Source organism: Salvelinus namaycush, unplaced genomic scaffold (genome assembly GCF_016432855.1).
Source record: "Salvelinus namaycush isolate Seneca unplaced genomic scaffold, SaNama_1.0 Scaffold1371, whole genome shotgun sequence".
Lineage (NCBI taxonomy): Eukaryota > Metazoa > Chordata > Actinopteri > Salmoniformes > Salmonidae > Salvelinus > Salvelinus namaycush.
In genome coordinates, this window is record NW_024058088.1 from 37,431 (window position 1) to 48,646 (window position 11,216).

The following is an 11,216-nucleotide window of genomic DNA, read 5'->3' on the forward strand; positions in this document are numbered from 1 at the left end:
CATTCTCTCTCACCTCTCACTCTCTCTCATCTCTCACCTCTCACTCTCTCTCACCTCTCTCTCACCTCTCTCTCACCTCTCTCTCACCTCTCTCTCACCTCTCTCACCTCTCTCCCCTCTCTCTCACTCTCTCTCTCAGTCTTCAACGGATCCCCTGCAAACCCCTTCACAACAACATTAGTGGATCTGCTGAAACGTGTCACCATTCTTTGCCCTCTTTCTGCACTAGGTGAACTTTGACCCATTACAGGTAAGAACCATTTAGTAGTTTGTTATGACTTGCGTCTTCCTTTGTTAAACATGATCTTCACACACTAACCAAAACAATGAGTGATTTAACCTCTTGACGCTAGGGGTCAGATTTTTTTTAATTAAAAAAAAAAAAATGTTCCCAAGGTAAACAGACTATTTCTCAGGTCCAGATCGTAGAATATGCATTTAATTTACAGATTATGATAGAAAACTATGACTATGACTAGGCTATGACCAGGCTTTAGACATAGTTTCAGGCTTCTATTTTGAAAAATTTCAAAACTAGTCAGGTGTCCTCTGATTAGTTCCTGCGCGCGAGAGGGGTAGCTCTCCATTTTCCTTTTCTCTCTTATTGAATAGGTTACGGTCCGGTTTAAATATTATCGATTATGTTTGTTAAAAACAACCTGAGGATTGATTATAAAAAACATTTGACATGTTTCTACGAACATTACGGATACTTTTTGGAATTTTCGTCGAACGGAACGAGGCTTTGGTTTTCTGAACATAACGCGCAACCCAAATGGCATTTTTTTGTTATAAAAGTAATATTTATCGAACAAAAAGAACATTTATTGTGTAACTGGGAGTCTCGTAAGTACAAACATCCGAAGATCCTCAAAGGTAAGCGATTCATTTTATTGCTTTTCTGACTTTCGTGACCATGCTATTTTGGGGCTAGCTGTTCTTACTGTTTTGTCTAGTGATTGATAAACTCACAAAAGCTTGGATTGCTTTCGCTGCAAAGCATATTTTCAAAATCTGACACGATAGGTGGATTAACAACAAGCTAAGATATGTTTTGGTATATTTCACTTGTGATTGCATGATTATTAATATTATTAGTAATATTTTGCGCCCTGCAATTCAGCGGTTGTTTAGGAAAATGATCCCGCTAAAGGGAAGTTCAAGAGAAGTTAACACTACACTACAATGGCTTCTGAATCGACTTATACCTCCTGATTATCAAGGCTATGACATTATATAATCTTGGAAACCAAATTGAGGCGGCAGGTAGCCTAGTGTTTAGAGCGTTGGGTTAGTAACCACAAGGTTGCTGAATCAAATCCCCGAGCTGAAAAGGTAAAAATATGTCGTTCTGCCCCTGAACAAGGCAGTTAACCCACTGTTCCCTGGTTGGCCATCATTGAAAATAAGAATTGTTCTTAACTGACTTGCCTAGTTAAATAAAACGTGAGGCAAATTGTCATGCTGACCAGCTAGTCTGTCACAAAACACGGCATACCATTAAACACACCTAATGCACTATTGAAAGCGAACGTTGATGACGGGAAACGAAGGAGAGGAACAAGAAAGTAATTAACAGGAAACACAGTATAAAGAATAAGGAGCCAAGTTGAGCTTCTAAATATCTGTTTATTACTATTGGTCTCCAATAGGATGAGAAGGAACACGGTATGTTCATTACTATTGGTCTCCAATAGGATGAGAAGGAACAAGGTCTCTCCCCACCCTAACGAGTTCAACAAAGAGGGTTGCTCCTATAATACACGACACATGGAATTCATTTGGCATGCTCCTTGACACATTTACTCACATACACGGATATGAATAATATGCTTGTCACAGCTTGTTAAATTACACGTAATATACACAATAAATGCACAATGATAATAACACCAGCAAAAAACGTAAAAGTATTTAAATATGACTGAGTACAATTGGTCTCTCCTAAGTCCTTAATCAAATCAGAATGGCTCCTGTAAAACTGTCTTATTCAATCACCACACAGGAGGAAGTGAAAGCAATGACAATAGCACTTAAATCAATTGAGAGGTACAGCCGAGGAGGGACAAAAGTTCTCTGTATGAAAAGGACACACACACACACACTCTCGCGGATTCACGCACTCACGCACTCACGCACGTACACAAACACTCCTACATGCACTACAAGTCACGGCATCATTTCAGCAGGTCATGTCAGTTTCAATAGCACAGAAGTCACACTGAACTGGGGCATGGCATAAGGGGAATACAACAATGTCTCTATGATATTATTAACATTTCTGAGTTGACAGTTTCACCTATCTTCCAATGATCATTGCTCCGACTGCATACCAAAAAAAATAAGTTGTGAGTTATTCTGAAGTATGAATAATCTGGACCATAGACCACCAGTCACACCAACCACAGAAAGGGGTCAGAGTTACTTAACATCAAGAGAAAAAACATAACACACATAGATTTATATTGTCACACGTTCAGGAACCAAAACACAACCATATTTAGTGTCCTTACACAGATAGTCTGCTTCCTTAATATTTTAAGGGTTAAATGATGCAGGAATATAGAATTAAGTTCAGGTGACAATTACATACAGTATAGAACAGGGCAAGGGTTAGTTAGTCTTTTCAGGAAAGAATCGTCACAACACCTGGCAACCCGGAATCATCACAACACCTGGTAACCCGGAATCATCACAACACCTGGTAACCCGGAATCATCACAACACCTGGTAACCCGGAATCATCACAACACCTGGTAACTCGGAATCATCACAACACCTGGCAACCCGGAATCATCACAACACCTGGTAACCCGGAATCATCACTACACCTGGCAACCCGGAATCATCACAACACCTGGCAACCCGGAATCATCACAAAACCTGGCAACCTTGACACAAACATACTTTAGTGGGTGAAGGGGTTGAGGAGAAAGCCAACGAGTCATATCAAAAAAGGTCTAAGGTCTCTTAGGGCTGGTATAATGGTGTCATGCCACTAGAGGAGTTTCTCTGAGAGGTTACGCCCTCTGTAAAGTCCTAAGGGTCATCGTCAATGTCTTTTCTGTCTGATTGTGTTGAAAAAAGATGATAAAGAACACTAGATAAACTCCTTTGTAATACACCTCCTGAAAGTATGTACGTATACTGAAACATATTTCTGTTTTATGGCGATTTAAAACAAGTGCAAGTCAACTGTTATGCCACAATCTGACCCTATAGCCTCAGTACCACCCCCCCCCCCCAAAAAAAATATGTACTTCTAACCAGCAAGAGCATGTAAACCATGCTAGACATGGTGACAGAACAGACAGCTGACGATGCAGTGCTGTTTCTCATGCCGATACCTACAGTATCACGCTGGCACAAACCCAGAGGTTAGGAAAGGGAAGGGAGGATGGCACAGGGAATTGGGTCAGAGACAGAGAGAGACAGAGAAAAGAAGAATCTGGAGGAGAGGAGAGGAGAGGAGAAGAGGAGAGGAGAGGAGAGGAGAGGAGAGGAGAGGAGAGGAGAGGAGAGGAGAGGAGAGGAGAGGAGAGGAGAGGAGAGGAGAGGAGAGGAGAGGAGGATTCTGGCAGAGAGAGAGAGGGAAGAGAATAGAGGATCTTGTGGACGAGAGAGAAGTCAGAGGAGAAAAAATATGGCGTCTCCTCCTTCACAGCCTGGAGGTGAAGTTCTCGGGGAACACCCCTTTGAGCGCGCTCTGTTTATTCTGGATCCAGTCTTCCTGCTTCATCCCCATCAGCCAGCCCTCGTCCTGAAACACACACATCATGTGGATTAAGAGGAACCCAAAGCACACGGTTTTGTAATGTAGCTAAGGCCATGAGATAGACTCATGTCTTTTGTACATCAAAGCTGCCTCACACTACAGAAACGGTCCTATGAGCCCGTTCTGGCTCAAACAAGGCTATTAAATGTAGTTAATTCTATTGTTGGAATAATCATGTACAAACAAAGACAGGCATTTGATAAAGCACAAACAGAATAGACCATCAGGCTATGACTAAAAACACTGACCTGTTCTTCTGGGTTGTCGAAGGCCACAACCAACACTATGTCTCCAGCCTTCATCTCCAGCTCGTCTGAGTCATTAGCGGCATAGTCATGCATGGTGGTCACCTGAACACGAGGAAGAAAATAGTACAATTCAATGTCAGATTATTTCCTACTGGATATTACACGACGTAGAATTTAATCACATATCATCATCATCCCCACTCACTTTGAAGACGAATCCTGGAGGCATCTCTATGGCCTCTGAATCCCCGTTGGTTGCTGCTGCTGCCACAGCAGGAGTCTGGGACAAAAGAAGTGACAAAAATAAGTCAATCTGTCAATCAATCAACCAACCATCCAACTATAACTGACCCTATTGGTCTGTAATGACTGTCTGTCTTTGACAGGGTGGGACCTAAGGTACTATACCTGACCCTATTGGTCTGTAATGACTGTCTGTCTATGACAGGGTGGGACCTAAGGTACTATAACTGACCCTATTGGTCTGTAATGACTGTCTGTCTTTGACAGGGTGGGACCTAAGGTACTATAACTGACCCTATTGGTCTGTAATGACTGTCTGTCTTTGACAGGGTGGGACCTAAGGTACTATAACTGACCCTATTGGTCTGTTATGACTGTCTGTCTATGACAGGGTGGGACCTAAGGTACTATAACTGACCCTATTGGTCTGTAATGACTGTCTGTCTTTGACAGGGTGGGACCTAAGGTACTATAACTGACCCTATTGGTCTGTAATGACTGTCTGTCTTTGACAGGGTGGGACCTAAGGTACTATAACTGACCCTATTGGTCTGTTATGACTGTCTGTCTTTGACAGGGTGGGACCTAAGGTACTATAACTGACCCTATTGGTCTGTAATGACTGTCTGTCTTTGACAGGGTGGGACCTAAGGTACTATAACTGATCCTATTGGTCTGTTATGACTGTCTGTCTTTGACAGGGTGGGACCTAAGGTACTATACCTGACCCTATTGGTCTGTTATGACTGTCTGTCTTTGACAGGGTGGGACCTAAGGTACTATAACTGACCCTATTGGTCTGTAATGACTGTCTGTCTTTGACAGGGTGGGACCTAAGGTACTATACCTGACCCTATTGGTCTGTAATGACTGTCTGTCTTTGACAGGGTGGGACCTAAGGTACTATAACTGACCCTATTGGTCTGTTATGACTGTCTGTCTTTGACAGGGTGGGACCTAAGGTACTATAACTGATCCTATTGGTCTGTAATGACTGTCTGTCTTTGACAGGGTGGGACCTAAGGTACTATAACTGACCCTATTGGTCTGTTATGACTGTCTGTCTTTGACAGGGTGGGACCTAAGGTACTATACCTGACCCTATTGGTCTGTTATGACTGTCTGTCTTTGACAGGGTGGGACCTAAGGTACTATAACTGACCCTATTGGTCTGTAATGACTGTCTGTCTTTGACAGGGTGGGACCTAAGGTACTATACCTGACCCTATTGGTCTGTAATGACTGTCTGTCTTTGACTGGGTACCTCTTCTGGTGCTGCGGCTGCAGGTGTAGGGGCTGCAGGTGTAGGGGCTGCAGGTGTAGGGGCTGCAGGTGCCGTAAGTGTGTCAGCCTGTCAGAGACGGAGAGAAGAACTGTTACACAGCACATCATGATGTCACTGAAAATGCACCCCCAGTCTATAAAGTATCTCCTGTTACAGCCCGGCAGTGTTTTCCGGACTGAAAGACTACGATACATTTTGTTTTGAAGGGAACTGAACAAACAAGATCCTCTTTCTTTATTGTATCCCTTTATTTATCCAGGAAGTCACATTCCAGGAAGTCACATGTCAGAATACCTATTTTTCAAAGGACACCTGGCATTGCCTACTACTACTACTTGGAAGAACCAGAGAGAACCAGACAGAACCAGACAGAACCAGAGAACCAGTGAGCTTCACCATCATGTGTCTACAACTACAGTATCCTCCATCCTGTCCTGCTAGACCACCAGACCAGTGTTGTAGCCGATGCATCCACCCAGCTCCAGATGCATCCTACTCTTTCCATCGTACCTGGGGCACCCCCTCCTCCTCATCATCCCAGCCAGCAGCCTCAGAATCGGCCACGGCAGCGGAAGCAGTGGCTGGGGCTACGGATGTAGCATCAGCATCACCATCATCCCCCCAGGAGTCATCCACCTTCACAGGCAGAGAGCCATCGTCATCCCAGCCTGCCGTGGCAGCAGCTATACCGTCATCATCCCAGCCAGCAGCACGCACCGGCAGGGTACCGTCATCCCCCCAGCCCTGGGGCTCCTCTGGTGGAGCAGGAGTTTCCTCAGGCTAGGTGGGCGAGGGGTCGGGGTGGGGCAATTAAATGGGCAGAATGGGGCATGTCCATTGGTATGAGGAACCCATTCGAAGCCATAGAGACCAGGTTTAGAGCCAGGGTTTCCATGGCAATGGGCATGGGCAAGGGGGTAGAGGCAGGGGGAAGGGGTGAGGGGTAGGGGGCAGGGGCGAGGGTTAAGGGGCGAAGGTACGGGGTAGGGTGAAATGGGGTATAATAGGCCATAGGAAGCCATAGTGACCAAGAACCGGGTCAGGCCAGGGTTTCCATGACAATGGGCCATTTATCGGGGATAATAGAAATGTAAGAAATTAATTAAATGAATTAATTAATTGATAAATAAAAAGATTGATGATTGAGACGTGGGGGATGTGGCGAAAAAGTGAAAAGACCAATTAGGAAACATCAATTAGGTTTTCGATCGTTAGCTTTTCCAATTCAAAGAAGGCTGTTGTTATGGAGTTGGCATGACGGCCCAGACTGGTACTCAGGCTACCAGGTAACATCGCGGAAGGTCAGAGGTACAATTCTCGTTATGTTCTGCGTTACTATTTTCCCCCCAAAAAACACAGAGCTGTGGAGATAACAGTTTGGTTAGGGCATGAAAGCAAACCATAAAACCCTGAAATAACTATTTTGTTATTCTGTTAGTATCATGCAGTCCCTAAATTCAGCTAGACATTCCCATGACTGTTGGATCAGCTAGACAGTCCCATGACTGTTGGATCAACTAGACAGTCCCTGTTGGATCAACTAGACAGTCCCTGTTGGATCAGCTAGACAGTCCCTGTTGGATCAGCTAGACAGTCCCTGTTGGATCAGCTAGATAGTCCCTGTTGGATCAGCTAGACAGTCCCTGTTGGATCAGCTAGACAGTCCCTGTTGGATCAGCTAGACAGTCCCTGTTGGATCAGCTAGACAGTCCCTGTTGGATCAGCTAGACAGTCCCTGTTGGATCAGCTAGACAGTCCCTGTTGGGTCAACTAGACAGTCCCTGTTGGATCAGCTAGACAGTCCCTGTTGGATCAGCTAGACAGTCCCTGTTGGATCAGCTAGACAGTCCCTGTTGGATCAGCTAGACAGTCCCTGTTGGATCAGCTAGACAGTCCCTGTTGGGTCAACTAGACAGTCCCTGTTGGATCAACTAGACAGTACCTGTTGGATCAACTAGACAGTCCCTGTTGGATCAACTAGACAGTCCCATGGCTGTTGGATCAGCTAGACAGTCCCTGTTGGATCAGCTAGACAGTCCCATGACTGTTGGATCAACTAGACAGTCCCATGACTGTTGGATCAACTAGACAGTCCCTGTTGGATCAGCTAGACAGTCCCTGTTGGATCAACTAGACAGTCCCATGGCTGTTGGATCAGCTAGACAGTCCCTGTTGGATCAGCTAGACAGTCCCATGACTGTTGGATCAACTAGACAGTCCCTGTTGGATCAGCTAGACAGTCCCTGTTGGATCAACTAGACAGTCCCTGTTGGATCAGCTAGACAGTCCCATGACTGTTGGATCAACTAGACAGTCCCTGTTGGATTAGCTAGACAGTCCCTGTTGGATCAACTAGACAGTCCCTGTTGGGTCAACTAGACAGTCCCTGTTGGATCAGCTAGACAGTCCCTGTTGGATCAACTAGACAGTCCCTGTTGGATCAACTAGACAGTCCCTGTTGGATCAACTAGACAGTCCCTGTTGGATCAACTAGACAGTCCCTGTTGGGTCAGCTAAATAGTCCCTGTTGGAGGGAATCTATGGCCAATGTAGAGTATGATGACTGTGCTTACCTCCCATGTGTCCCATGATACTGCCTTCAGCAGGAACAGAGAGAGAGAGAGAGAGAGAGAGAGAGAGAGAGAGAGAGAGAGAGAGAGAGAGAGAGAGAGAGAGCGAGAGAGAGAGAAGCGAGAGAAGCGAGAGAGAGCGAGAGAGAGCGAGAGAGAAAAGAGGTAGAGATGCTCAAACACAAGAAATAAACACAAAAAACTCAGACTGTGTCTATTTAATTCATGCATTTCAAAGTCATACGTCTAAACAAACAGAAATTATGAAAATGCTAACGAGTCACAACTATACGCGGTGGTAATGAATGTCTCGCCATGCAGACTGAGCTCAGCCAGGGTCTAAGCATGTATCATACACGTATAGGAGCTGTTACCAACTTGACATATTGCCTGCCTGACCGTCTGCCTGAACGGGCCAACCCACCTGAGAGGCTGAGGACACGGCTGTGCCACCATGACTTGGTGCAGCCAGGGTGGACAGGTCCATGTCCAACAGGTTGGACCCTGCAGGGCTGTCAAACTGACATGGGAAGGAAGGATACCATACATACAGACAGTTAACAGGAGAACGAGGGCGGGATTAGCAAGAGTCACACTTTATGTGGATAGCAGAGTTGGGTTCAAGTCAAATTCAGAAACTAAACTGAAATTCCAATATTAATTTGTTTTTACATAATTTATCAGTAATCTGAAAACGAGAAGCTATTTATTTATGTCAAACGTGTTAGATTTTTTGGGGGGATTTTAAATTCATATCACTTCCTTGAATTGACTGACTTCAATTCCAAATTGACCCCGACCTTGGTGGATAGTCGCCAATAGAAGATCTACAGTATCAACAAAATATCAACTGCAATTCTGTTGGTGTGTAACAGCTTGCTTGGGTTCTGGTAAGGGATAGGGTATGTTTAGGGTAGAGTAAGGGATAGGGTATGTTTAGGGTAGAGTAAGGGATAGGGTATGTTTAGGGTAGAGTAAGGGATAGGGTATGGTTAGGGTAGAGTAAGGGATGGGGTATGTTTAGGGTAGAGTAAGGGATGGGGTATGTTTAGGGTAGAGTAAGGGTAAGGGTATGTTTAGGGTAGAGTAAGGGATAGGGTATGTTTAGGGTAGAGTAAGGGATAGGGTATGTTTAGGGTAGAGTAAGGGATGGGGTATGTTTAGGGTAGAGTAAGGGTAAGGGTATGTTTAGGGTAGAGTAAGGGTAAGGGTATGTTTAGGGTAGAGTAAGGGTTAGGGTATGTTTAGGGTAGAGTAAGGGATAGGGTATGTTTAGGGTAGAGTAAGGGATAGGGTATGTTTAGGGTAGAGTAAGGGATAGGGTATGTTTAGGGTAGAGTAAGGGATGGGGTATGTTTAGGGTAGAGTAAGGGATGGGGTATGTTTAGGGTAGAGTAAGGGATGGGGTATGTTTAGGGTAGAGTAAGGGATAGGGTATGTTTAGGGTAGAGTAAGGGATAGGGTATGTTTAGGGTAGAGTAAGGGATAGGGTATGTTTAGGGTAGAGTAAGGGATGGGGTATGTTTAGGGTAGAGTAAGGGATGGGGTATGTTTAGGGTAGAGTAAGGGATGGGGTATGTTTAGGGTAGAGTAAGGGTAAGGGTATGTTTAGGGTATAGTAAGGGTAAGGGTATGTTTAGGGTAGAGTAAGGGTAAGGGTAAGTTTAGGGTATAGTAAGGGTAAGGGTATGTTTAGGGTAGAGTAAGGGTAAGGGTATGTTTAGGGTAGAGTAAGGGATGGGGTATGTTTAGGGTAGAGTAAGGGTAAGGGTATGTTTAGGGTAGAGTAAGGGATGGGGTATGTTTAGGGTAGAGTAAGGGATAGGGTATGTTTAGGGTAGAGTAAGGGATGGGGTATGTTTAGGGTAGAGTAAGGGTAAGGGTATGTTTAGGGTAGAGTAAGGGATGGGGTATGTTTAAGGTAGAGTAAGGGATGGGGTATGTTTAGGGTAGAGTAAGGGATAGGGTATGTTTAGGGTAGAGTAAGGGATGGGGTATGTTTAGGGTAGAGTAAGGGATGGGGTATGTTTAGGGTAGAGTAAGGGATGGGGTATGTTTAGGGTAGAGTAAGGGATAGGGTATGTTTAGGGTAGAGTAAGGGTTAGGGTATGTTTAGGGTAGAGTAAGGGTTAGGGTATGTTTAGGGTAGAGTAAGGGATAGGGTATGTTTAGGGTAGAGTAAGGGATGGGGTATGTTTAGGGTAGAGTAAGGGTAAGGGTATGTTTAGGGTAGAGTAAGGGTAAGGGTATGTTTAGGGTAGAGTAAGGGATGGGGTATGTTTAGGGTAGAGTAAGGGATGGGGTATGTTTAGGGTAGAGTAAGGGTAAGGGTATGTTTAGGGTAGAGTAAGGGATAGGGTATGTTTAGGGTAGAGTAAGGGATGGGGTATGTTTAGGGTAGAGTAAGGGTAAGGGTATGTTTAGGGTAGAGTAAGGGTAAGGGTATGTTTAGGGTAGAGTAAGGGATGGGGTATGTTTAGGGTAGAGTAAGGGATAGGGTATGTTTAGGGTAGAGTAAGGGATAGGGTATGTTTAGGGTAGAGTAAGGGATGGGGTATGTTTAGGGTAGAGTAAGGGATGGGGTATGTTTAGGGTAGAGTAAGGGATGGGGTATGTTTAGGGTAGAGTAAGGGTAAGGGTATGTTTAGGGTAGAGTAAGGGATAGGGTATGTTTAGGGTAGAGTAAGGGATGGGGTATGTTTAGGGTAGAGTAAGGGTAAGGGTATGTTTAGGGTAGAGTAAGGGTAAGGGTATGTTTAGGGTAGAGTAAGGGTAAGGGTATGTTTAGGGTAGAGTAAGGGATGGGGTATGTTTAGGGTAGAGTAAGGGTAAGGGTAAGGAGTCAGGCATGAAGTGATAAAGGAAAAGAGAACAGGTAACGGGCCGTACCTGTGTAGGAGACGTAACACTGATGTTCGGAGCAGCAGCAGCATCAAACAGGTTAATGATGTTTTCTGGTTTCATGTCCCGACAGGGGGTGGATTCAGGCCGCGGCGGCATCGCTGGTTTCAGCTGCACAAGGTAAGGACGGAGAGAAAGACAGGTAAAAACATGGGCCATATGGCATACATTGAAACGTGTGCCTTTCCGTTGCT